The 27,452-nt window shown below is 36.9% G+C and overlaps 1 long non-coding RNA gene and 1 pseudogene across 2 annotated transcripts; one reads left to right on the top strand and one right to left on the bottom strand.

Annotated features, from left to right (window-relative positions):
* LOC148728154 (sec1 family domain-containing protein 1-like) lies at positions 1–27,396 on the top strand (annotated as a pseudogene). The gene is made up of 35 exons (XR_015988989.1): positions 1–36; positions 290–360; positions 1,417–1,505; positions 2,647–2,737; positions 3,683–3,805; positions 4,230–4,317; positions 4,606–4,695; positions 4,887–4,942; positions 5,397–5,479; positions 5,715–5,814; positions 6,818–6,969; positions 7,513–7,599; positions 8,251–8,327; positions 8,516–8,595; positions 8,745–8,806; positions 9,010–9,046; positions 9,181–9,248; positions 10,246–10,326; positions 17,157–17,330; positions 17,811–17,899; positions 19,001–19,091; positions 20,079–20,201; positions 20,623–20,710; positions 21,000–21,089; positions 21,281–21,336; positions 21,739–21,860; positions 22,070–22,169; positions 22,831–22,982; positions 23,409–23,499; positions 24,206–24,270; positions 24,447–24,530; positions 24,665–24,727; positions 24,920–25,520; positions 26,557–26,622; positions 27,353–27,396. The product of XR_015988989.1 is annotated as a sec1 family domain-containing protein 1-like (transcript).
* Positions 11,601–17,157, bottom strand: LOC148728155 (uncharacterized). Its single transcript, XR_015988994.1, has 2 exons — positions 16,503–17,157; positions 11,601–13,649 (listed from the first exon to the last, which is right to left on the bottom strand). It is a non-coding gene; the product is annotated as an uncharacterized LOC148728155 (long non-coding RNA).
* Positions 27,397–27,452: the final 56 nt, after the last annotated feature.

Raw genomic sequence — 27,452 nt, 5'->3', positions numbered from 1 at the left:
CCAAAATGGCGGTCGGCTTACAAGCGAGACAGATAGGTAATACCGAGTCTCATTTGGTTCTTTTTGTCGTTGACAGATCATTAAGCTGAACATATTTGTAACTAGCTGCCATATCTATAATCTCACTTTTGACGTTTAAATTGAAAAATGTAAGTTTTTCCGTTGAGAAGAAATCTTCTATAAACGACCCTCTTTCTGTCCTGGTAACAGGAAGACATTCCTTCCTCTTTACTGTCAAGTTTTTCTTTATGAAAAAGCAATGGCCACATATTTGTGCGTTTAATTTCAGAATTCTTGAAGCGGATTCTTAACTTAAATCAGCCGATAACGAATACAACTGCTGTTGAACCCTTCTGGAAGGTATCAATTTAACGCAATAAATGACCCTACCACCGTGGGGGCTCCAATAAGCCTGCGAGGAAGTTATCGTTTCCCTTGGCTTCCCGTCGGGGGCTTAGAGAGGGAGGCATATGAGAAAGGGGCTCTCTAGAGTGGGAGGGGATGCTCAGAATCATTTTCAGCCAATTTTGTACTGAAGTATTATCTAGCCCAAAGAATGACAGTAACTTAAAACTAGAAACGTATATAAGAACGATCCTTCGCAGTAAAGCACTATTTGAGCAATAGTGGAAATCAGACCTGAAAAAAAAAAAATTTCAGGCCTGTACGGGATTCGAACCACTGACCTCTGCGATACTAGTGCAGCGCTCTACCAATTGAGCTAACAAGCCAACTGGGAGCAGGCCATCAAATTAATTTGATGGCCTGCTCCCAGTTGGCTTGTTAGCTCAATTGGTAGAGCGCTGCACTAGTATCGCAGAGGTCAGTGGTTCGAATCCCGTACAGGCCTGAAATTTTTTTCAGGTCTGATTTCCACTATTGCTCAAATAGTGCTTTACTGCGAAGGATCGTTCTTATATACGTCTCATAACCGCAGTTCACTCATATGTTTCATATTAAAACTAGAAAGTTTCCTTTCTTCTCAGGTGGGAATGAGCGGGGGGAGGAGTAAGGAGAGAGGAGGAAAAAGGAGAGAGATAAAGGGGCTTCTTGGAGACGGAGGCCCCATAGAGGGGAGGGGCAATATTCAAAATGGATAGGTATAGAAACTCTCTTTCTGATAATTTTGTTGTGAAGCAATTCCTAGCCCTTAAAAAAATGATAAGAAAGGAACAAAGTCTTGTTGTCTTAGAGAGGAGAGGTAAGGACGGGGAGGGAAGAATGGAGAGAAAAGAGGGAGCCTGGGAGATAGGGGGTGTATTGGAAACCGTCCCATGTAAGGTAAGAAAAGCAAACATGTTTCTTTGGCAAAGGTAATCACTTAGTTATTTTGTATCTCACTCGGAGATGCAGGCAGACATGAATAATAATTATTTTTATTATTATATATTTTTTTTATTTATTTTTTTTATGCAGGTCCTTGTATATAACGGATATGGTCAGGACATCATATCTCCTCTTTTAAATGTAAAAGAGTTACATGAAATGGGCATAACATTGCATCTGTGAGTTGAAATCCAATCATTTTAGTTATTTACCTTGTAGACTAAGATGCTGTTCAGGGACAATTTGCAAGATAAAATTTTTGCTTTAAATATACTTCATTAATTATTATACACAATAGTTGAAGCCATTGCTGTTTGAGGCTACTTTTGAGGGCAGGAGCTGATGACCCTGGCCTTTTGTTGTAAGGGGAGGTTACCAAATTCCTTCAGTTTTTTTTTTTGTTTTTGTTTTTTTTTTTTTTAAGATGTGGCTGAGAATTGAGTGGAGACTGAATGTAAAACTTAAAACCCATTGCCTCTACTTTTCAAAAAGAATTGTCTGCTTAATAAAATATTAAGTCTTTCTCTTAACTTTTTGAAGTGAAGTGAATACATTATTAATGTGTCAAGAGATTTAGCTACCAAGCTAATTGGGGACACTCCTATCTACAATATTTTTAAATGATATTCATGTAAATATATACAAGAAAATATAATATCGAAGGAGATAAACAGACAATCATACACAGCAAAATGTATCAATCACATGCATATAAAATTTAGTTAATAAGAAGCTATTATGTAATACAGGCATTGCATTTGCATGACCCATCTAAAAGGTTTGTAATATTAATTCTCCTGATGGCTTTCTTGAAGGCTTGAAGACTTTTTTTTCTTTGAATATCTTGACTTACTTTCCCCCCCATAATTGTGGTTGAGAATTGAGTGGAGACTGAATGTAAAACTGAAAACCCATTGCCTCTACTTTTCAAAAAGAATTGTCTGCTTAATAAAATATTAAGTCTTTCTCTTAACTTTTTGAAGTGAAGTGAATACTTTATTAATGTGTCAAGAGATTTAGCTACCAAGCCAAGGAGTTTTGGACCTTATACATTAATATCAAAATGTCTTGAAGATGCCTAAACTGTAAATTGGCCACCGTAATGAGTTAAAAAGCTGACATTTCGAGCATTAGCCCTTCGTCAGATTGAATGATAAGTTTGAGTAATCTCATTTCCTCGTTGCTGGATAATGAGCAGATATTGTAGGGAGGGGTTTTATGGGAATCACTTCTGGGAGTTAAAGGGTTAAGTTCTGACCAACTTTATGTAACACTACCCTGCTCATTTTGATGTTGCAAGTTCTTTATTTCTATTTATAGTCTTTTACATTCTGACAGAGATGCTATCCCAGAAGTTCCTGCTATTTATTTTGTTTTCCCTAGTGAGGAAAATGTGAAGAGAATATGCCAGGTTTGAAACATTTTTAGTATTTGAATAAAGGATGTCTTTCTACAGTTTTTCATTTTTCCTTCATGACTAAAGGTGAATAAAGAATAAAGCTGTAGGTGATTTTTAAGGCAATTGTAGATTCTCCTTGACTTTCATAAGTAAATATGAGGAAATTGAGAAGGTAATTAAAGTAAATTCTACGTATGATGCATGATCCTCATGGTAGAGAGCGCTATTTATGCAATAGCAAAAATCAGACCTGAAAAAAATGAGGCCTGTAGAGCTAACAAGCCAACTGGGAGCAGGCCGTTAAGTTGATTCGGAATAAACCCGTGATGATAAATCAGATACAATGAATATATGAAGTTCAGATAGTTTGAACTGCGGTATTAGATACGCATGATGCACGATCCTCGCAGTAGAGAGCGCTATTACTACTGCGCTCTCTACTGCGAGGATTGTGCATCATACGTATGTAATACCGCACTTCAAAATATATGAACTTCATATATTCATTGTAACCAAAAGTAAATTCTGTTCACAAACCAAGTGGCCCATCAGGCCGGCCCTAAACTCTTGTTTCCATAGCAGGAAGTGACTAGGAGATTTCTACTCCCACCCTGGATGGGATGCTAGTCCGTCACATGGTTATCCCCCAGCATTGAATTTGCCAGTACCCATTTAAACACCTGAGTGAAGAGAGGCACTGTGAGGGTAAAGTGTCTTGCCAAAGAACACAATGCAATGTCCCTGGCCAGGGCTTGAACCAAGATCACTTGATGTGGAGTTGAGCGTACTAACCATGAAGCCGCTGTGCCTCGTGCTAAGAAGGAGTTTCTTAAAGCTTTTTTCCACACAATTCTCCACTATAATCTATGTGAATGTGGTTATTTATTCTTACTCCTGATTTCTGTGGTGTTAGTATCCATCAAAGGTCATTCTGTTAATTTTGTTAATTTTTTTTAGGATTGCAGAAACCAACTTTATAAGTCATATTACTTGAATTTCATTTCTGCGATATCAAGACATCGTTTAGAAGATCTTGCCACAGCAGCTCTACAGTCAAATAGTGTCACTCAAATCACTAAGGTACATGGAGCTGCAATTTGCAATTTGTTGAAATTGTTTCCTAGGTTCTAGAAATGCTCAGTTTTGTCACTTTTTTAGTCAGACATACACAAGCTTAAAAGTTGGCAGAGGTTTGGCAAACCTGCCCTGAATTACATGCTTCAGGGCTCTTGAGCAGTGTCCATCAGGGAGAAACAGAAAGAGTGATTAAAAATGACTAGGATAGTGTAATCTGAAGCCAAAGTTTTAGGTCATGGAAAATAGAAAGGAGACCTGCAAACGGTTTTCAAAAGTTAAAAATGATTTTTGTGAGTTTGAATGGGAACAAACCTCAATTAGATTAGTATTTGTCTATTACTTCTTAATGGAGAGAATAAGTACAGATATCAGATTACTGATAAATTCTGAAATCTTGTTTACATTTTGGTTTTTTTTTCTTTGATAGATGTTTGATCAGTACTTAAATTTTATTTCTTTGGAAGATGAAATGTTTACAGTGAGAAATCAAGACAGAGATTCAATATCATACTATGGTAAGAACATTCTAGTTGAAAGTCTGCCAGAAGTGGTGTCTAAGAACTTACAACCTGTTTATAGAAAGGTGGTGGAAAGGTACACATAATTATCAGGATTTTTGTTTTCCCTTTGATATCTAAGAGTGACCAGCACCTGATTTCTCCTACATTAAGGTCAAAAAAACAATTGAAATGATCATCAACTGGAGAATCTTTTGATTGTTTCCCAAATTCTCTTTCTCAGCACCTTAGAAATTGTTGGAGAAGAGTATGGAGAACATTTATACTGATATCTTTATTTTCCAGCACTTGACAGACTAGATGCGAAAGATTCAGACATTGAAATGCTAAGAGATGTTTTAGTGGACAGTCTCTTTAGTGTATTGGTGTCTTTAGGTAAGTTCACTTTCATAAAGAGAAGAAAGTGTTCACACTTAAAACCTTCCATGATCTCTATTGAGTTTCAAATTGAAATGTTATGGAATATGCTTATTACACTTTTCTGTGGGAAAGGCGTAAATTAAAGTTTCTGCAGTTGTCTTTATCCAGGAAAGGACAATATACATTTAGTTTCTTTATTTCTTCAGGGACTGTCCCAATAATTAGATGTGCAAAGGGCAATGCTGCTGAAATGGTAGCAGAGGTAATCAGTAGCTTGATATCATTTTTCTTTTCATTTGCCTTCTCAAACAAAACAAATAGTTTTGGAAATCCTTGAATTTTCACTCCCCTCCGAAAAAGGTACTCCTCCAACTGGCCATAATTTCAAAAAAGCATCCCCACTTTGCCCCCCCTTGAATTAGGGCCTTTTGTTGTTCCCCTGTTTTCCTGGAGGTGCACTGGGATTTTGAGTAGTGGTCTTGTTTAATCATTCTCATTTGGCCTTGCAAATTAATACTGTTCTCATCCAGTTTTTCATTCAGTTTGGAAAGTTCACGGCAGGTGCCAATTGTACTGCTTTTAATCTGAAGGGCCTGATTATTTAACCAAAGTTTAGCTTTTGTTTGACAAAACTGCGTCCTTTGTTGTTTTAAAAGTAAAATAAAGGCTTTAGTCACTTGTGGGACTTATTTTACAATGTTATGACTCTTTTATAGGGACTGGATAAAAAGTTGAGAGAAAACCTGAGAGATTCTGGAAACAGTCTGTTTACAACAGATATTCCATCTGGCCAGTTCAGGTTTGTGGAGATGTACACAGCATCAATGGTATGTTTTTAAAAGTTGGGACACCTGTGGCCATAGGCCGTGCAACACATTACGTGAACTCAGTCTGGTTTGAATTTTACAAGGATCACTATGGGATTGATTAAATGAGTTGCATTGACTTGATTTTGAAAGCTGCACTCACAAAGCAGTTTTTTTTTATGAGGACAATCTGTGGTGGTCAAGACCAACATATCTTTGCAACATCAGTTTTCAGCGACCAGTGCTAGTAATTTTGGATCGTAACATGGATCTTTGTACCCCTTTACATCACACCTGGACATACCAAGCTCTTGTGCATGATGTCCTCGTAAGTGAGGGAGAAAGCTTTATTTGTAGAGGATAGCACTAAATAGCTAGAAGCCCTCAGAACACCCACCCATCACACCCTAGGGGAGGACATCCATCACACAGCAATGTCGTGCGTGGGAAAGTAACTTCTCCTGCCCCTAACCCTGCTGGAGATGGGTCCTACGGTTTATTTGTCCTTATCTGAGAAGACAAGAATATCTATCCATTTCGTGATATTATAGAAAGTTTGCAAATTCTCCTGAGTTATTTTAAAACCATGAGTGTTGGTGCAGTCGGGGCTTGAACCCTCGACCTTCCACTCAACAGTCCAGCGCTCTACCAATTGAGCTAACGAGGAGATGGTTACAGTATTATTCAGCTCTGAACTCTCCTTTACACTCAAGATTGACTAGAAGCTAATTTCTCCTTACAATATCACCCCTGAATCACACATTACTTTAACAGTAACAGTAATAATGGAAGTGATCACCAACTAAAGAAGCTCGTTATTATTAAAGAAATTCTCCTTGTCAGCACCTTAGGAAATGTGTAGAGAACAGTAACTCAATGGATAGAGGACTGGACTGTTGTGCGGGAGGTAGAGGGTGCGAGCCTCGGCAGGAACAACACTCAGTGTCTTAAAATAATTGAGAAGAATTTGCTACCTTTCTATAACATCAAGAAATGGTTAGATAGTCTAGTCTCCTCAGATAGGGATGAATAAATGGAGGTCCTGTCTCCTGCAGGGTTGGGTTAGGAGACATTAATTTCCCAGAAAGGAGATTACTGCGTGGTGGATGTCCTTCCCTGGGGTGGGATGGGTGGGATATTGGGTGCACTTAATTCGGACCCTCGCTCTGTTGTGTGACCCTCACCACACTCTGGTGAAAGTGATTAAATAAATAAATAAATAAATAAATACTGATGTTTGGGTGCAAAGTTTTAATGCCATCATTTGTAATAATAAATAATTGGTGAGCTATGATGTCATCAGTAGCTTGTTTAATTTATAATTTCTCCAGGATTTACATCTGAACAGAGTTGTTGTCAAAGAGTCAGCAACGTCAAACACCGCAGAACCTGTAGATCCTCACCACAGAGATCCCAAACAAATGAAAGTTAAATCATATGACCTCAGTGCCACAGATAAGTTCTGGGGTTTGCATAAAGGAAGGTGAGTCAGACATGTGCCATCTATGTATCATTTTTTGAACCTTCTAACTTCCAGACATGATTAATATCTAACTTCTCCCTTTTTTATCCATAATTATACTCATACATTATTCAGGAAAAAGGTAATGAGAATACTTAAAGTTATCAGGTTGAAGTTGTTATCTTAATCTAACACCAAATTCTTGTAACAAATTTCCAAGGAAATGTCCAGCAGCTAAAGGGAGAATTACCAATCAGATAATGTGGGTTAGAGGGTTTTAAAACATCTTTCTTATTTCCCCTTTACTACTTTCAGGTGCTTTTGTTGAATCAGGTGAATATTTTAGTTGTGAAATGAGCACCAAAGAATTTCAAGCACTATCATCCATAACTGAAATTAAAGCAGCTAATCACTAAGTTTTTTTTCAGCAAGCAGGCCATGTTCATGTAGTAATTTTTTTCTTTTCAAATTGTGAGCCCTTGTTCAAGTAAATTTCAAAGATTCAATGCCATAACCTGCAATTTATGCTGATTTATGTTCTTCTATCTGGGTGTGTTTTTGTAGTCCTTTCCCAACAATGGCAGCGTCAATTTACAAAGAACTTGATGAATACAGAGCTTCTGAAGAGGAAGTAAAAAAAAAAATGTCATGGTAGGACATAGAGTTTGTATATCAACAGATAATTTGTGCTTCTATGAGACTGTACTTGAAATATAATGTCAGGTGAAGTCAGCAACACAGCCAAATGGCTCATCTGTCAGGAGCTCATTGTGGGAAGGTAACCCACCACAAGTTATCCAACCATCCCTTCTGCCCCCCTCCCGCCCGCCGCGACATTTTGTCAGGCTTCCTTGAAAATTCGCTGATGCTCATTTATACCCCTGGGCACTGTGGGTGTAAACACAAGGACCAATCCAGCTCTTAACACTTCAACTGGGAGTCTAGTGCAATAACTTATAAGTGGTCAAGACACCTGAAAGTCATCTCACCCTAAGTCATGTCGCTCAAAACCAGAGTCATGTCACCTGAAACTTTCAGTCATGTCACCCAAAAATCCTGAGTCATGTTATTCAAAAGAAGCAATCACTTGAAAGATTAGACTTCCCTTGCTAACTTGAAGCTACTACTAACTGTTAGGCCACTGTGTCTCACACATGTAAGCAAGGAAGAAATTCATTGGTGTCCTTCTCAGTGTTGAATTGGTGTTGATTACAAGTTCTGAATAACTGATCGCTTATAGGACTATGACAATCAGTTGTTTGTGAATTGTAATATATTGTTTCATTTCTCTTGCTTTCTTAGGGAATTGATGAGGGAAATGAGGAGGCAATTGGTAAATTTATGGCTGATAGTACAGCTAAACTTACCTCTGCTGTTAGGTAAAGTCATTTCTCTCTAATTTCAACAAGAAGCAAGTTGTATCTACAAGTATTTCCTTTTGCAAGTGTAAATCTTCCCTCTTCGATGTTAAAAGGAACTCACATGAGAAGGTTTACCCCACTGTATCATTTCTTCAAAGAATTAAGATGACACTACTGCATAATTATGTTCTTGTCACATTTTACAGTTCACTTCCAGAATTGCTTGAGAATTAGAGAATTATAGACGTGCACACAACTATTGCCACAGCGCTTTTGGAACACATCAAGGGGAGAACCAGTTCCAAAGGGGCAAATAACAACGTGATCATTTGCATCACTTGATTTCACTTTCTCACTTATTAAATTGTTTGAAAATATTGAATTTTTCCTCAACAAGTTATAATTGTGGTTTTTCTTTTTTTTTTTTTTTTTTTCAATCCGGAATGGTTGAGATATACTTTGAGATGGAAAAGAAAATAATGAGTAAAGCTACATTGGTAAGTCAGAAAAATGTCTCAAAAGTTTTGCATGAAAAATATACAGAAAATAAGTGAAACAGGCTGGATAACCCCAGTATGGTAGAAAGGGTTACAATATGTTTAGAACCTGCTTGAGTGTCTAAGATGAGCTCATTGCCAAACAAGATTGTCTTTCTGATTGCATCTACTACCCTTTGAAAAATTGGTATCTACTATTTCAGGACAAATTAATCCTGGAAATCATTCAGGATCCTGAGGGTTAGTTATGGAATTTTTACATGTGGAATTGTATGGTAGGGAGGTGATAATGAAAGTTTGTAGGATACAGTGAAATTCTACTTTTTCCATAACTCGAGTCCTCTTATTATTCATTTTTTCCACTCTATTTTCAGCTGAAACTTCTCAGGATAAACTTTGGTTATTTATAATCTACTATGTTTCTGGACCAACCATGTCACTGGTGAGTAACCATCAAGTGTTCGTCGACAGATAATCGAGGATAACATCAGTGTTACTTCATTGTCACAGTGTGCTAGTCATTGATTAAGAAAATTCACAAAAACCTTTCAACCAATCAGATGCTTAGCTGAAACGTCACGATTTGTTACTCACCTTTTTTTGTGTTATGGGCAGTTGTCTTTATCTTACTTTGAGCTCTTAAAGATTTTTTCGACTTTCTGCTGACTCAAAGCTTTATTCCGCTCTAAAAATCACCCTGAACATTTGGTTTAATGTTACTTTGTTGTTTGTCATTCTCAGTTTTCTAATATCCAAGTTGGTTTAAAATTGGGTTTTACTTTTTCTATTTCGGGTTTACTCTAAAATCCAAACTTGGTAAAAATGTAACATTTTCAATTTCAATTTAGAAGGTGGACTTTTTTTATTAACTAAACTGGAAAACGAGAGAAAACTTTGATTGGTAAAGGGATTATCCAAATAATTATAATTATATTTAATTTGGATTTTTGCAAATCCAGATATGGATTCAGCTCATCACACGATAAACATAACTTTGTCAACTCAGTAATCCTGGTTTGCATTACCAGACAACAAACTTGGAATTGCACTATCACAGTATCAACCAAAACTGGAAAAACTAAGAGAAACCCATCACTAGAAAATTGCCTAGGTCTAAGTTTTTTTAAATAAATCTGAGTTATGGATAATGACATATCCAGTGTGATGAATGATCAAAATCAAATGTAGCTGTAGGGCTTTGTGTGATAGCCAACTTCAGTAACTGTAAAAAGCACATTCACCATAAAATGTCCTAGTAGCCACACTCTACATGTAGTAGCTTTCAATAGATCAGTCATCACAGCCATGATGCTTCCAAAAACAGCACACATCTTGTCCTTCCCTTCTTAAGAAGTTTCAGTTTACATTTAGTGCCAATTGGATTAAGTTCCTTGACTAGCTAAACATACCACTGATGATTGACCACCTTGTCTATCCAGACCAAGGTGATGAAGTCAATTGATGCAGTTGCCATTGGCTTGTCGGGAAAAATCAATCATGGATGCATCAAGGATGTACCGGTAAGTGTTCTTTTACAGACAAGTGTACCGGGATAACACAAGTTACCACATTTTTTTTTTTGGTTTAGACCTCGAAGACATCCTCTTTTTTGTGAAGAGATATGAAGACATTCCTTTAAACAACATCTCTCACAGTTAACAAATTATCCTCCATTTACCTCATCACAACTTTATTTGCCAGAATTTTGATTTCCCTAATTACATATTAATCAACTCTAAAAAATATAGTTTGTTCCTGTAATTTGATATTTGTAAAATCAAAGAGTGTTACAAACCATTTTTTTTCTTAACAATACTTGGAGTTTTCAAGGAAAAGAATGACAAGTTCTTCTTCTTTTCATAGAGATTTCCCCTTGATGCCAAGTATCAAAAATATTTTTCATTGACTAATATCAATTTTCTTGAGAGAAAAAGAGCACAGTGTTAACATGAAAGGTGTTTCTTTTCCACAGCAAGCTGCACGTTCAGAATTATTGAATCAAAGCTGTTTTCACTGAGACCAATCATAAGATGACCCTCTAACTCTCATTAGTGAACAAGACTGAATTTACGTATGATGCATGATCCTCGCAGTAGATAGCGCTATTAATGCAATAGCGAAAATCAGACCTGAAAAAAATCAGGCCTGTACGGGATTCGAACCACTGACCTTTGCGATACTAGTGCAGCGCTCTACCAATTGAGCTAACAAGCCAACTGGGAGCAGGCCGTTAAGTTGATTCATAATAAACCCGTGAAAGTGATAAATCAGATGCAATGGATATATGAAGTTCATATATTTTGAACTGCGGTATTAGATACGTATGATGCATGATCCTCGCAGTAGATAGCGCTATTTATGCAATAGCGAAAATCAGACCTGAAAAAAATCAGGCCTGTACGGGATTCGAACCACTGACCTCTGCGATACTAGTGCAGCGCTCTACCAATTGAGCTAACAAGCCAACCGGGAGCAGGCCGTTAAGTTGATTCGTAATAAACCCATGAAAGTGATAAATCAGATGCAATGGATATATGAAGTTCATATATTTTGAACTGCGGTATTAGATACGTATGATGCATGATCCTCGCAGTAGATAGCGCTATTTGTATGATGCATGATCCTCGCAGTAGATAGCGCTATTTATAAATAGCGCTATCTACTGCGAGGATCATGCATCATACTTATCTAATACCGCAGTTGAAATTATATGAACTTCATATATCCATTGCATCTGAAGACTGAATTTCTTCATGCAATTTCAATACAATATCAACCCAACGAGCCATGAGAGTGAAGAAAAATGTCATTTAAGGGAATGTTATTTGATCCAATGCCAAATTCTCTGAGCTAACATCATAAGAATTTTATGGAAGACAGTCAGGAGAATTACCCCTTTAACTCCCAAGCTACTACACATTTCCTTGTAAATTGGTAACGAGAATTTGGTGTTAGATCAAGATATCAACTTCTACCTGATAAGTTTGAGTATTGTCATTACCTGTTTGCTGGATAATGTATGGATTTTATAGGGAGAAGTTACAGGTTCATCACTTCTGTGAGTTAAAGGGTTACTGATGAGATCAAGAGAGCAAAAGGGTAAAAACAGTCATCTCATGAAAAGAGACACCTCTGTCCTGAGCAGGGCTTCTACCAATATTCACTGAATTTCTGCACAAAACCTCATTCAAACCCATCCACGAAAATTCTCAGTTTGTTTAAAAAAAGGAAGTGGTGCCAGAAATTATTTTGGTTTTGTAGAGGGCAAAATTTTATTTTGCAAGCGTGTGTATTATACACAATTTTTTTCCAAGAATCGAAAACCTAACAATTGTATGAAGACAGAAGGCAAAAATTCAGTGAATGTTTTGATAGAGTTTCATCGAAAAATCTGTAGTTATTCTTGCAATCATAAATTTCAGGGTTTTCCTTTTCAAAGAAAGTTGAAGTCGGATGAAAGGGAAGCAGGCGGAGACAATTTGGGCGAGTAGCGCCCAACCTGAGTGGCGAAGGCGCGAACAACTAGGGGGGTCCGGGGCATGCCCCCCCCCCGGGAAATTTTAAACATTTGAGCGCTCTGAGATGCAATCTGGTGCATTTTGGGTGCTTAAATTAAGGAAATGAACAGGCTTAACAACACAAGAAATGACAATGTATTTGATAAAATCCAGCCCTTTTCTAGCACGTTGATTGGCAATACCGGGCACATTGCTTATAAATATTAATGTAAAACAACACTCGAATCGACCTGGAAGAATTTCACATAAAGATATACTGACACAGAAATCAAAGGTAAACAAAAATACGAACACCACAGAAAATATTTTGCAATTAATTGCATCCCACACGATCGCCTGAGACTTACTTTACTTCGGACTTGGTCCAAGATAATATTTGTGATGCTTTGGCTTAGTGAGAATAAGTAGTTCCTAGTTAAATTATATCTGTTCTAACTAAAACAGTTAAAAGCGGATAAATCAAGAAGATAATCGACCTTTCAAATAGTAATTTATTTAAATGCAAAAATTGAATAATTTACGTATCTTTAAGCTTGAAGGGATGCCAGTGATACATGACTTGACCGCGCAAACTTGTACTGAATGTCACGTACCAGTACACGCGCAAAAATTCTACTTCGTTTTTTGCTGAAATATGTACTTTTTATCGATTTCCGTTTCTTATACGTCATTGTCAGACAACATACAAAGTGTTTATTATTTATCTAAAATATTTTAAATTATATAACAGCAAGGACTCTTTTAGTCGCCGGCGACGGAGCCGTTCGCAGGCAGCGAAAATTGCCAGTCGCCGGCCGAAAAGGAAAACCCTGAAATTTGAAAACAAGGAAAATCAGCACTTAGTCTATTTTGGTACATGTAAGTAACTTTGCAATTTTAATACAGTAATAAATAATAATGGGAATTTATCCCCAAAATAACTTGTTTGAAAGTACAATTTAAAAAAAATGACACCAAATTACATTTACAACTGAGTTGAAAAGTTTCCTTGTGCAATAAGATCACTGCTTTCCAGAATTTCCTTTGGAGAAATGACTGGAGGTAGCAGATTTTTTACCTCCGTTATCTTTCTCCTGACTAACATTGGCGTGTTTGTACTTGAATTCTGAAGAATCATGCATTTCTACCATTTTATGACTGATTAAAGTGTGTTAATTGTAACAGCAGCCTTTTAAGCAATAACATTAGCCACAATTGTGGCTAAATCCCCTCTACTAACTATGCTGCCACTGACAAGTTTTTTGATGAGGATTCAACCTTCAAAAACTGTTGCTCCAGTTGCTGGACAGCTTGTTGGATTTCATTTTCATGATATGTTCTTCTTTCTTAAATAGAAAAGAGAACAATGTCAGTGTCAAGTAACAATGACTGATGAAGAAAAAGCTATTAACACATACAGTCAAACCTGTATCAAGCAGTTACCCATGGGGAAAGGCGGGATGACGGCTTTGTACAGGTTTCACAGAATATGAGTCCAATGCAATATATAACACAGTTTTTGCCATAATTGATCTCTTAATTTAAAGGTTATTCAAAAGCTTGCTCAAAAATGCACTGACTCTTTGTGAATAAACAGCATCAAAATATGGTGGGGTAGCTAAAACAAAAAACAAAACAAAACAAGAAAGCAGAATTACTGTAGACTGCTATTCATCAGCTGGACCTCTGGGTCATAACCATAACAATTGACTTGTTTTATGTCCATGCATAATATTTATCCTGACAGTTCTTGGAAGAGAGAGAATTTTCAATGTGTTGAGGACACTGATTTGAACTCAAAGTACTAAAATTTGTATGAGGAGATAAACGTGGAATAAATTTTACCTGAGAAATTATTCTTAGTCTTATTTTAGAGGTTCCACTTTAATTGACCCTTCTATCCAGGTAGACAACAATAAAAACAGGCCATTGGCACTTAGTCAAGGATGACCATGACCACTTTAATTACAGAGGTGAAAATTACAGTTACTGTAATTAAAGAGAGAGAAACACAGAGGTGAAAATTACAGTTACTGTAATTAAAGAGAGAGAAACACAGAGGTGAAAATTACAGTTACTGAAATTAAAGAGAGACAAACTTGGGATTTTGACAACTGACTGCTTTACTACAAGGTGATTAGTTGATATGGTGCCGCTTAGTACAGGTTCAACTATATGCTGATAACCCATTTCAAAACAAAATACCTAGTTGAGCTTACAATGTTTTGCTGTCCTGCACTCATAACTCAACTAAAGAGTAACATTTCAGGAAATAATGTAGATAACTGTGTCTTCTTTAGATATAAGCTTTAAAGTTGACACAATTTTTACACTAGTCACTGGCTAGTCAGGTTGGCCAAGTCTAGGTTTTAGTTTATTATCTATTTAGCTATCGACAATGTTGAAAGTGTGTAAGTCTGCATTGCTTGATGGTCTGCAGTATTCCTCTACGAGCATGAAAGCATCCAAGCAACAATTTGGATGCCATATTGGAATCTTTCAAGATTAATGTGTTAACAGAATCAAGAAGCCCTGGACTTGTGTCAGTGACAGTAAGGATTTTAGTTTCTTATTTCTTGTATTGTTTTTCTTAATGATGTTTCATCCTAATAAAAAGTCACAGTGAATAGAGGAATGCAGATCTTGTTATGCTAAATTTTGTACTCATCACTATATTGATCACAAGCCTCTGTGTTATTTAGCGTGATCAAGAACCAAGCAGAGTCCCAGCCAAACAACTTGCACATCTTTTGCACAAAAGCAGAAAAAGAGGGAGAAAGGTTCCTGAGTAATTTGTCATAAAAAAAATGTCCCTATCTCATCTACATTGCATTGCTTTGTCAATAAGTGTGATTTTGCTCACAAAGAAGTAAAGTATTGCAAAAGTTATCATTGAAAGTGTAAGAGAAACCTAGCCTCTGGTATTTCTTTACCTAGACCAAGAAATCTACAGTCTAGAAATTTACTTTTTATATTTCATAAAAGGGCCATGAATGCCAAGCTTATTCATTATCCTCCACTGTTGACAAATCCAAGTTCACAAAAAATGCTGCCTGCAGCTTATCCCACATTTACAAGACTCTAAATCACACAATCATTCACAATAATTTTATCACAAGTAGAGATGTAGAAATAAATCCTCTGTACTCTACAAAGCACAGTTGAATAATAATGAAATATTATTGTATTCTTCCGGTCTTATCCTATCAAATTTACAAGAAAGGAATGATTTTGTCTGTTCATTTTGAGACAGGAAACTGCTGCTTTTGTTAAGTTCTTATAAAATAAATTGTCCTGGCTTCTAAATACAATTTCTCCTTGTTACCTGCATAAGTTGGCTTCAAAGACTTCTCAGCAGTGGAAATCCTCTCTCACATTAAAAGAATGCACTTCTCAGCTACTTTGTTTTTCACAATTTTTCTGAGGAACATGCCACAATACTCTCTCCCCTCTCCCCCCTCCCCCACTTGATGGGTGATGCCAGAAGCTGCTTGACTCCAAGCAGCTTCTGGAAGCTGCTTGACTCATTGTAATCAATTTCTACAACTAATGTATCTCCAAATAATTTCTCATGAAAAAGGAAAGCCCCTTATAATCATTCAACAGCAAAACGACAAACTGCAGTGGAACACAAGTCAGAACACTAAAGTTTCTAGAAATTTTGCATAAAGGTTTTTAATTAATCTGTAACTTTTGTATTAAGTCTTGGTATAAAAGGGAGATTTGTGTCCACCACTGCTCTGAATGAAATGCATAAATGAGTTTACAAAGACTGAAATGAGGTCCAAGGAAAAATTAATAAAATGTACCACCTTTGAGTCCAAGTATGTATATTGATTAAATCTCCAAGCAAAACAGCAGGCGTTTGGAGAAGCACTTATGTTGTAAAAGACCTTTGCTTTCTGTTTTCTGAAGCATCCAACTACATGACTTTTTCAGCCATGAGATTTTGGTTGAACGTTAAATTTTGTACATGTCAAAGATATTGAACAGTGTGTGAATTTGGACAGATTGGGATAATTATAGACAAAGTCAATCACGATCGATAAGAGGAAGGCTGATATATGGCTAAGGTAACGGTGTTTGTACCTAACACCAGCATCTTGTAGTGATTACATGGGTTTAGGTATCTTCTTAACGGCTCCTTTCACTGAGTATGTATGTACATTGATCTACATGCAATCTGGATATTGGCTTACCTTGCACTTTGTTTAATAAATTTTGAAAAACCTCCCATAGCAGAGACACTTCTCCCCACGGATATCCATTGTCAGAATGAAATCAAGAAGTGTCCCAGACCTCAAATCATCTTCTTCGTTAAATTCTGGAATTTGTAGAATCTTGGCCAACAATTTCTTTCTTCCTTTTGCTTCGATAACACAAAAGACATTTTGAAAATCTTTACGTCGTCTCCCCGGACCCGGTGGCCATGTCTACACCGGTCAGCATTGGATTCCATCCACCAAAACCACCTCGGTCGAGAGGGACTGAGGTGGAATACTTAACAACTTGCAAATCGTAACCGAAGATTCTCGGAAATCCGGGCGGAGACATAACCGAACACCCGAAGAACAAACAGAAACAATATGCGGGAGTTTTAAAGCGTGAACAATTTGCCAGATGGTAGAGATGAGGATAATTTTGGATACATAACTTCTGTTGATGAGGGGTGTAAACTCATTGCGGAATTCGAAACAGGATCGACGACGACGAAGTTTTCTTGCTTTAAGGCTGACAAAGGTTTCGGAAACACAGGTATGCCCACATATATTTGAAAGCGTTACGTCGTGCTAGCTTGTATCACTCTCGTCCTTGCTCTACTGATCCTATCTTCCATCACAATTTAAAAACAGATCACTCGAACAGAAGTCACAAAATACTCTGGGAAGATCCACGAGACATTAAAAGTACAAAAAATTCCTTTTAATGGTGTGCCTTTCATAATTTTGGGAAGGAAAGTGTTCGATTGTCAGCACGGCAAAGATAGAAAAGCTGGAGAGAAAAGGAAACGAAATGACGCAGAAGAAGTAAATAAAATATTGCACTGTACATACACATATATTTCTCATCCGCGACATTAGTGTTACTACTGTCAGCTATGGCTTGTGAACCCGAAAGGTCAGATGCACATCGATCACTGGGTCATATGACTTTGATCTCAGAATACTTTTATGACAAACGCGATAACACAAAATTGACAGGTATAGAAACTCTTTTTCCGATAATTTTGTTCTGAAGCAGTTCCTAGCCCTTAAAAAAATGATAAGAAACGAACAAAGTCTTGTTGTATTAGGGAGGAGACATGAGGAGGGGGAGGGAAGAATAGAGAGAAAAGAGGGAGCCTGGGAGAGAGGGGGGTCTATTGGAAACCGTCCCATGTAAGGTAAGGAAAGCAAACATATTTCTTTGGCAAAGGTAATCACTTAGTTATTTTGTACCTGATTCGGAGATACAGGCAGACACGAATTATTATTATTGTTATTATTATTGTTTTTTTTTTTATGCAGGTCCTTGTATATGACAGATATCGTCAGGACATCATATCTCCTCTTTTAAATGTAAAAGAGTTACGTGAAATGGGCATAACATTGCATCTGTGAGTTGAAATCCAATCATTTTAGTTATTTACCTTGTAGACTAAGATACTGTTCAGGGACAACTTGCAAGATAAAATTTTTGCTTCAAATGTGCTTCGTTAATTATTATACACAATAGTTGAAGCCATTGCTCTTCAAGGTTACTTTTGAGGGGCAAGAGCTGATGACCCTGGCCTTTTGTTGTAAGGGGAGGTTACCAAATTCCTTCAGTTTTGTTTTTTTTTTCTTCAAGATGTGGTTGAGAATTGAGTGGAGATTGAATGTAAAACTTGAAACCCATTGCCTCTGCTTTTCAAAAAGAATTGTGTGCTTAATAAAATATGAAGTCTTTCTCTTAACTTTTTGAAGTGAAGTGAATACTTTATTAATGTGTCAAGAGATTTAGCTACCAAGCTAATTGGGGACACTCCCATCTACAATATTTTTAAATGATATTCATATAAATATATACAATAAAATATAAAATCGGAGGAGATAAACAGACAATCATACACAGCAAAATGTATCAATCACATGCATCTAAAATTTAGTTAACAAGAAGCTATTATGTAATACAGGCATTGCATTTGCATGACCCATCGAGAAGGTTTGTAATATTAATTCGCCTGATGGCTTTCTTGAAGGCTTAAAGACTATTTTTCTTTGAATATCTTGACTTATTTTTCCCCCCCCCATAAATAGGGGCCTAGATATTTAACACTATGTTTCCCATTCTTCACCGTCCTGAATCTAGGAATGGGGAATTCTCGACATCTTAGATTATAGCGTTTATCTTGCTTATAGAAAATTTCACAAATGGGCTCAGGTGCCAAGGAGTTTTGGACCTTATACATTAGTATCAAAATGTCTTGAAGACGCCTAAATTGTAAATTGGCCACCATAACGAGTTAAAAAGCTGACATTTCGAGCCTTAGCTCTTCGTCAGAGTGAATGATAAGTTTGAGTAATCTCATTTCCTCGTTGCTGGATAATGAGCAGATATTCTAGGGAGGGGTTTTATGGTAATCACATCTGGGAGTTAAAGGGTTAAGTTCTGACCAACTTTATGTAACACTACCCTGGTGAGTTTGATGTTGGAAGTTCTTTATTTCTATTTATAGTCTTCTACATTCTGACAGAGATGCTATCCCAGAAGTTCCTGCTATTTATTTTGTTTTCCCTAGTGAGGAAAATGTGAAGAGAATATGCCAGGTTTGAAACATTTTTAGTATTTAAATGAAGTATGTCTTTCTACAGTTTTTCATATTTCTTTCATGACTAAAGGTGAATAAAGAGTAAAGCTGTAGGACACTGGTGATTTTTAAGGCAATTGTAGATTCTCCTTGACTTTCATAAGTAAATATGAGGAAACTGAGAAGATAATAAAAGTAAACTCTACGTATGATGCACGATCCTCGCAGTATAGAGCGCTATTTATGCAATAGCAAAAATCAGACCGGAAAAAAATCAGGACAGTACGGGATTTGAATCACTGACCTCTGCAATACTAGTGCAGCACTCTACCAATTGAGCTAACAGGCAGTTAAGTTGATTCGGAATAAACCGGTGATGATAAATCAGATACAATGAATATATGAACTTCATATATTTTGAACTGCGGTATTAGATATGTATGATGTACGATTCTCGCAGTAGAAAGCGCTATTACTACTGCGCTCTCTACTGCGAGGATTGTGCATCATATGTATCTAATACCGCACTTCAAAATGTATGAACTTCATATATTCATTGTAACCAAAAGTAAATTCTGTTCACAAACCAAATGGCCCATCAGGCCGGCCCTAAACTCTTGTTTCCATAGCATGAAGTGACTAGGAGATTTCTACTCCCACCCTGGATGGGATGCTAGTCTGTCACATTGTTATCCCCCAGCATTGAATTCGCCAGTACCCATTTACACACGTGAGTGAAGAGAGGCACTGTGAGGGTAAAGTGTCTCGCCAAAGAACACAATGCAATGTTCCTGGCCAGGGCTTGAACCAAGATCACTGGATGTGGAGTTGAGTGTACTAACCATGAAGCCGCTGTGCCTCGTGCTTGGAAGGAGTTTCTTAAAGCTTTTTTCCACACAATTCTCCAATATAATCTATGTGAATGTGGTTATTTATTCCTACTCCTGATTACTGTGGTGTTAGTATCCATCAAAGGCCATTCTGTTGATTTTTTTAATTTTTTTAGGATTGCAGAAACCAACTTTATGAGTCATATTACTTGAATTTCATTTCTGCGATATCAAGACATCGTTTAGAAGATCTTACCACAGCAGCTCTACAATCAAATAGTGTCACTCAAATCACTAAGGTACATTGAGCTGCAATTTGAAATTTGTTGAAATTGCTTGCTAGGTTCTAGAAATGCTCAGTATTGTCATTTTTTTAGTCAGACATACACAAGCTTAAAAGTTGGCAGAGGTTTGGCAAACCTGCCCTGAATTACATGTTTCAGGGCTCTTGAGCAGTGTCCATCAGGGAGAAACAGAAAGAGTGATTAAAAATGACTAGGATAGTGTAATCTGAAGCCAAATTTTTAGGTCATAGAAAATAGAAAGGAGACCTGCAAAAGGTTTTCAAAAGTTAATGATTTTTTTGAGTTTGAATGGGAACAAACCTCAATTAGATTAGTATTTGTCTATTACTTCTTAATGGAGAGAATAAGTACAGATATCAGATTACTGATAAATTCAGAAATCTTGGTTACATTTCAGTTTTTTTTTCTTCGATAGGTGTTTGATCAGTACTTAAATTTTATTTCTTTGGAAGATGAAATGTTTACAGTGAGAAATCAAGACAGAGATTCAATATCATACTATGGTAAGAACATTCTAGTTGAAAGTCTGCCAGAAGTGGTGTGTAAGAACTTACAACCTGTTTATAGAAAGGTGGTGGAAAGGTAGAGATAATTATCAGGATTTTTGTTTTCCCTTTGATATCTAAGAGTGAGCAGTGCCTGATTTCTCCTACATTAAGTTCAAAAGAACAATTGAAATGATCATCAATTGGAGAATCTTTTGATTGTTTCACAAATTCTCTTTCTCGGCACCTTAGAAAATGTATGGAGAAGAGTATTGAGAACATTCATACTGATGTCTTTATTTTCCAGCACTTAACAGACCAGATGCCAAAGATACAGACATCGAAATGCTAAGAGATGTTTTAGTGGACAGTCTCTTTAGTGTACTGGTGTCTTTAGGTAAGTTGATTTTCATAAAGAGAAGAAAGTGTTCATACTTTAAAACTTCTATGATCTCTGTTGAGTTTCAAATTGAAATGTTATGGAATATGCTTATCACATTTCTCTGTGGAAAAGGCGTAAATTAAAGTTTCTGCAGTTGTCTTTATCTAGGAAAGGACAATATACATTTAGTTTCTTTATTTCTTCAGGGACTGTCTCAATAATAAGATGTCCAAAGGGCAATGCTGCTGAAATGGTAGCAGAGGTAATCAGTAGCTTGCGTTCATTTTTCTTTTTACTTGCCTTCTCAAACGCAACAAATAGTTTTGTAAATCCAAGCATCCCCACTCCACCCCCTCCTTCTTGGATTAGTGCCTTCTCTTGTTCCCCTGTTTTCAAGGAGGTGCACTGGGATTTCGAGTAGTGGTCTTGTTTAATCATTCTCATTTGGCCTTGCAAATTAAGACTGTTCCCATCCAGTTTTTCATTCAGTTTGGAAAGTTTATGAAAAGTGCCAATTGTACTGCTTTTAAAACTGAAGGGCCTGATTATTTAACCAAAGTTTAGCTTTTGTTTGACAAAACTGCGTCCTATGTTATTTTCAAAGTAAAATAAAGGCTTTAGTTACTTGTGGGACTTATTTTACAATGTTATGACTCTCTTAAAGGGACTGGATAAAAGTTGAGAGAAAACCTGAGAGATTGTAGAAACAGTCTGTTTACAGCAGATATTCTATCTGCTGTAAACAGATGGAATATCTGTTTGTGAAGATGTGCAGAGCATCAAATGGTATGTTTTTAAAAATTGTGACACCTTTGGCCATAGGCCTTGCAACAAATCACATGAACTCAGTCTGGTTTGAATTCTTACAAGGATCACTGTAGGATTGATTAAATGAGTTGCAGTGACTTGATTTTGTAAGCAGCACTCACAAAGCAGTTTCTTTTTTATAAGGCCAATCCGTGGTGGTCCAGACTAACATATCTTTGCAACATCAGTTTTCAGCGACCAGTGCTAGTAATTTTGGATCATAACATGGATCTGTGTACCCCTTCACATCACACATGGACATACCGAGCTCTTGTGCATGATGTCCTTGTAAGTGAGAGAGAAAGCTTTATTTATAGAGGGTAGCACTAAATAGCTAGAAGCCCTCAGAAGACCCACCCATCCCACCCTAGGGGAGGACAACCATCACACAGTAATCTCATGCGTGGGAAATTAACGTCTTCCACCTCTAACCCTGCAGGTGACAGGGCCTACGGTTTATTTGTCGTTATCCATGAAGACAAGAATATCTATCCATTTCTTGATATTATAGAAAGGTTGCAAATTCTCCCCAGTTATTTTTAGACCACGAGTGTTGGTCCAGCCGGGGCTTGAACCCTCGACCTCCCGCACAACAGTCTGCCGCACTACCAATTGAGCTAATTAGGAGGTGGTTACAAAATTATTCAGCTTTGAACTCTCCTTTTACACCCAAGAGTGACTAGAAGCTAATTTCTCCTTACAATATCACTCCTGAATCACACATTACTTTAACAGTAACAGTAATAATAGAAGTGATCACCAGCTAAAGAAGCTTGTTATTAAACAAATTCTCCTTGTCAGCACCTTAGGAAATGTGTAGAGAACAGTAGGGAGAATATGCATACTGATGTTTGGGTGCAAAGTGTTAATGCCATCATTTGTAATAATAAAGAATTGGTGAGCTGTGATGTTGTCAGTAGGTTGTTTACTTTATAATTTAATTCTCCAGGATTTACATCTGAACAGAGTTGTTGTCAAAGAGTCAGCAATGTCAAACACCCCAGAACCTGTAGATCCTCACCACAGACATCCCAAACAAACAAAAGTTAAGTCATATGACCTCAGTGCCACAGATAAGTTCTGTGGTTTGCACAAAGGAAGGTGAGTCAGACATGTGCCATATGTGTATCATTTGTTGAACCCTCTAACTTCCAGACATGATTAAGATGTAACTTGTGCATTTAATATCCATATACTCATACACTATCCAGGAAAAAGGTAATGAGAATACTTAAAGTTATCAGGATGAAGTTGTTATCTTAATCTAACACCAAATTGTTGTAACAAATTTCCAAGGAAATGTGCAGCAGCTAAAGGGAAAATTAACAATCAGATGTTGGGAGTTAGAGCTGAGGGTTTTTAAAACATCTTTCATATTTCTCAGCAAGCAGGCCATGTTTTAAATCATGTAGTGATTTTTTTTTTTTTCGATTTGTGAGCCCTCATTCAAGTAAATTTCAAAGATTTGATGCCATAGCCTGCAACTTATGCTGATTCATATTCTTCTAATTGGGTGTGTTTTTGTAGTCCTTTCCCAACAGTGGCAGAGTGAATTCAGAAAGAACTTGATGAATACAGAGCTTCTGAAGAAGAAGTAAAGAGACTGAAAAATATCATGGTAGGACATATAGTTCATATATCACGAGATAATTTGTGCTTCTGTGAGACTGTACTTGAAATATAATGTCAGGTGAAGTCAGCAACAGAGCCAAATGGCTCATCTGTGAGGAGCTCATCATGGTTTCCATAGCACGAAGTGACCAGGACTAATTTACTTCTCCCCCTCTATGAGAAGATAACCCACCACAACCCCCCCCCCCCAACAACCCCCCTCACAATCCCCCCTCCCCCAGCATTTTGTCAGGCTTGCCTGGAAATTTGCTGATACCCATCTATACTTCTGGGCATTGTGGGTGTAAACACAAGGACCAAACCAGGTCCTAGACCAAGACCCCTCCCTCAACTGGGAGTCTAGTGCACTAACCTGTAACTGGTCAAGACACCCAAAAGTCCTCTCACCCTAAGTCATGTCACTCAAAGCGGAGTCATGTCACCTGAAACTTTTAGTCATGTGACCCAAAAGCCCAAGTCATGTTATACGAAAGAAGCAATCACTTAAAAGATCAGACTTACCTTGCTAACTTAAAGCTACTACTATTTGTTAGGCCACTGTGTCTCACTCATGTAAACAAGGAAGAAATTCATTGAATTGATGTTGATTACAAGTTCTGAATATCTGGTCGCTTATAGGACTTTAACAATCTGCTGTTTTTAAATTGTAATAAATTGGTTAATTTCTCTTACTTTCCTGGGGAATTGATGAGGGAAATGAGGAGGTAATGGATGAATTTATGGCTGATAGTACAGCTTAACATACCTCTGCTGTTAGGTAAAGTCATTTCTGTCTAATTTCAATTAGAAGCAAGTTGTATCTAAGTATTTTTTTTGTGATTGTAAATCTTCCCTCTTCGGTGTTAAAAGGAACTTACATGAGAATGTTTACCCCACTGTCTCAGTTCTTCAAAGAGTTAAGAGGACACTACAAATGATCTTCTCATGTTTTAGAGTTCACTTCCAGAATTGCTTGAGAAGAAGAGAATTATAGACATACACACAACTATTGCCACAGGGCTTTTGGAACACATCAAGGTGAGGGCTAATTTCGTAGGAGCAAACAATAACGTGATCGTTTGCATCACTTGATTTCACTTTCTCACTTTTTAAATTGTTTGAATATGAAGACCGTTTCCTCAAGAAGTTATAAATATCATTATTTTTTTCAGTCCACATAGCTTGATATCTACTTTGAGGCTGAAGAGAAAATAATGAGCAAAGCTACTTTCTTGGTAAGTCAGAAAAATGTACCACAAGCTTTGCAGGAAAAATAACCCCAGTGTAGTGAAAAGGGTTTTGATATGCTTACAGCCAGCTTAGTGCAAATATTACATTATGATTCTTTGATTATACTTCTCAAGCAAAAAAACTTGAATAATAGAACCTGTCTTAATACAAAACTAATTTTTCCCTTTTCATTGTAGATTGAAGATTTGTAAACTCAGTTATTGACTGATTCAGCTGACAGCTTATCTCACCAGTTAGTTGGGAGATCATGTCAAGCACACAGTTAGTGAGAAAGGAAGATCTCTTTCCAGTCCCGTTTTTTTTTTTTCCTTTTTTTTCTCTCTATTGCATAACTATTGGGTGACTTAAACATTTTCTATATGATTCAAAATTAATTGCAGGCCTCAAACCTACAGTGTTCATTGACTTCATTACTAAAATTCTCACATTAACATTCAAGTACTAACCATATGTTGGATTGTTGGCATGATCTAAAAAATTAGAATTCAACCTTGTCCAAAACTTCATTTTGATTGTACATAAGAGCAGCTGGTAACCAATTAATCTTCTAACAATATTTTGATTCAGGAGCTAAAAACATTTCATTTTCGTATAGTCATCCTCTTTCTTATTCAACACAATTGTCCTTGTTTCAGAATTGAGATGGAGGACTGGGAACATGCTACCACCTGGAAGAACCTTGTGCTTTTGAGTCAGGAGACTGGTACACACGACAACAGTTTTATTTGTGTTGGCACAACTCATGTGTACAGTGAAGATATCACCCGCAGGGAACGGGTAGGTGAACATGATCATGTTGACATATTGTGAAGAAAGAAAGAATAAGATTGAATAGGAATAAATTAGCAGTTTAAATTACACTTTGGCATATGCATGGTGTCCAAGCAATTTTTAAAAACCTCCATTCAAGAATTCTTTGAAACTTCTTGTGAATGTCAGATGTCTTCTAAGAATAGGCCAGTAACTTACATAACTGTCTTTGCTTTCTAGTTGACTAATTATCTGAGGTTGAGCATAATTTCTTCTTGACACGCATTTAACATATTTTGGTCAGAATTTTCCCCATTACCACTCTCTGAGAGATTGGAACAACCTAGATAAAGCCATTACTAATGCACTTGACATTAAGGTAAATAGAGAGGGTGTTACCATTCTCTGAGAGATTGGAACAACCTAGATAAAGCCATTACAAATTTACCTGACATTGGGGTAAATAGAGAGGGTGTTGCCACTCTCTGAGAGATTGGATCAACCTACATAAAGCCATTACAAATGCACCTGACATTGGGGAAAACAGAGAGGGTGTTGCCACTCTCTGAGAGATTGGATCAACCTAGATAAAGCCATTACAAATGCACCTGACATTGGGGTAAATAGAGAGGGTGTTGCCACTCTCTGAGAGATTAGAACAACCTAGATAAAGCCATTACAATTGCACCTGACATTGGGGTAAATAGAGAGGGTGTTACCACTCTCTGAGAAATTGGATCAATCTAGATAAAGCAATTAGAAATGTGCCTGATATTGTAAATTATAAGAGCAGCATTTTTGGTAGGGCTTTATGTAATTCTTCTTTTGTTTCAATTGTAGCTTTTTATAAATTTTGAATTTAGTTTTATTTCATCTTACTGTACAAAGTCCTATTGGCTACCTTTAATGTAAGTTGTGACCTTTCTGAAAACCACAATGATGAGATGAAAGTTTGCTAATGAAAGATTATAGTTATCATATACTATTTTTTTCTTCCATTTCTCTTTCTGTTATTTGGCACATGTCGTGGGCGTGAAACTTGTTGGATTGATCGGAAAAATAGTTGTGAAAATAAACGACAACACGAAGATGGGTTGTGGAGAAGAAAGCAGACTTTTTTCCGTGTAAGGTAAAGAAACTACCAATTCGTGTAAACTGAGTAACCTGTCGGGAACCTGTTTTTTGGAAAAATATTCAAGAAAATGGCTGGGTAATAGCCTCGTTCTTTTTTTTTTTTTTGCGTGTTTATGGACCTCAACATTGTCACGGTCATCGTCGCTCTTATTCGTAACAAAATCCTACCCAAAGAAATGGAAATTCCAAAAGCAATTATGAAGACGAAAGTTCATTAAGTTAAATTTATCATACGGAAGATCTGATCACTTCCGATGAAGAAACTCAACAACAAGTACACTAAAGTCGGAACGCTATGTCTGAAAGAAACATGGTACTAACAGAATTGAAAAGAAGGCTGCGGATATGAACTCTCTTCTCTGCTCTATGAAAGCTAGTGATTTGATAACTAAAAGATTTGAAAGTTTACCTGCATGCGAGCATTTTAACTGCTGCCAATTTTTTTCTGTTTTGTTTTGATTATATGCTAACTAATCGACGATAACTTTTTGTGAATAAATGTTAATACTTTTTGTGAAATATTGTTTCAAATACATGAGATCGTTCAACAAGTGCATGCTAATAAAATTGAACGTGGTTTCTTTGAATTCAGTTTTCTTCAATGTCGCGGCGGCATGTTCCATTACGGGGGAAGCCATCTGAATTCAAGTGACTGTCAATGACTGTTGTATTATTTCTTGGTTTTTGTGTCTTTGTCAACCTAACGATCGTTATTTCTTTTACAGCATCAGATGGTGATCAAAACTTGCTTCTACTCACTTATCAACCAGGATGTAAGGGAATAACGTTGCTGTTCTATATTGATGTTTTATGCTTCCGAGTGAA

The sequence above is a fragment of the Stylophora pistillata genome, chromosome 6 (genome assembly GCF_964205215.1).
Source record: "Stylophora pistillata chromosome 6, jaStyPist1.2, whole genome shotgun sequence".
NCBI classification, from domain to species: Eukaryota; Metazoa; Cnidaria; class Anthozoa; order Scleractinia; family Pocilloporidae; genus Stylophora; species Stylophora pistillata.
Note: the sequence above shows the minus strand (reverse complement) of the source record. Positions and strands in the feature narration are given on the sequence as shown.